A 1,564-nucleotide genomic window follows, 5' to 3' on the forward strand; every position below is an offset into this window, starting at 1 on the left:
CATCACTAATTATAATGTAACGCGCAAGCAGTCTTAATCTCAACAAAAATCCACGACCACCAACAAAACTTGTACTGTGCCACACACTGCATTCCATTACAATTTATACCACCGAAGTTTTACTTTTTCTCCTGATGACGAATGCTTGTTGCGATCGAAACGTCGTGATATTTTTATTATTTTTTATTCAATATATTCTAATTTTTATTATTTTATTGTTCTATCTACGTGACTTTACCGAAAGACCCAAAGAATATGAATTCCTGCAGTCACGAAAGTTTTAAGTCAAGGTTTTAACAGTCCTACTGCTTACTATTTACAGTGCTGTAATATCATCAAAAGCATCGCAGTGATGATGTAACACGCAGTTCTAATCCTAACAACATAACTCAACTACCACACACGCGTTACGTTCCATCGTCAATTAACCACCACTTTTACTTTTAACAAGCTACTTTCGTGCTGATATTGCCATGGCCATTACGATGTTAAAACGCACGCCGTCCTAATCGCAACATTAAGGACACACTCGGACCGGACCACCATCACCCCCATCACCACCACAATGCCACTGAACTCTGCTGCCACACGACATCTCTCCCATCACGTGAATTACACCCATCACCACCACCACCACAATGCCACCTGAACTCTGCTGCCACACGACATCTCTCCCCACGCGTGTATTACACCACCATCACCACCAACACCACAATGCCACTGAAACTCTGCTGCCACACGACATCTCTCCCAACGCGTGAATTACACCACCACCACACCAACACCACAATGCCACCTGAACTCTGCTGCCACACATATCTCCCATCACGTGAATTACACCACCATCACCACCACACCACCACCAACACCACAATGCCACCTGAACTTTGCTGCCACACATCTCTCCCATCACGTGAATTACACCACCATCACCACCATCACAACCACAATGCCACAGCACCACAATGCCACTGAACTCTGCTGCCACACGACATCTCTCCCATCACGTGCATCACCACCACCACCACCACCCCCATCACCACAATGCCACTGAACTCTGCTGCCACACGACATCTCTCCCATCACATGAATTACACCACCAACACCACACCACCACCACAATGCCACTGAACTCTGCTGCCACACGACATCTCTCCCATCACATGAATTACACCACCAACACCACACCACCACCACAATGCCACTGAACTCTGCTGCCACACGACATCTCTCCCCACGCGTGAATTACACCACCACACCACCATCACCACCATCACCATCACACCACCACACCACCACCACACCACAATGCCACAACACCACCATGCCACTGAACTCTGCTGCCACACGACATCTCTCCCCACGCGTGTATTCCCCCACCGCGTCACGCATTGACGTCACACTCGGAAGCCTGAACCCCTTCCTCGGCAGCAAGAGGCAGCGGCAGCAGCAGCAGCGGCGGGCGGGCGGGAGGGAGAGAAGAAGGCAGGAGGAGGAGAAGGAGGCGGTCTCGGTGTCGGCCCAACCCCCCCCCACCACCACCACCACACACACACACCGCCCG

Source organism: Lethenteron reissneri, chromosome 30 (genome assembly GCF_015708825.2).
Source record: "Lethenteron reissneri isolate LAM-NWPU_2019-01 chromosome 30, ASM1570882v1, whole genome shotgun sequence".
NCBI classification, from domain to species: domain Eukaryota; kingdom Metazoa; phylum Chordata; class Hyperoartia; order Petromyzontiformes; family Petromyzontidae; genus Lethenteron; species Lethenteron reissneri.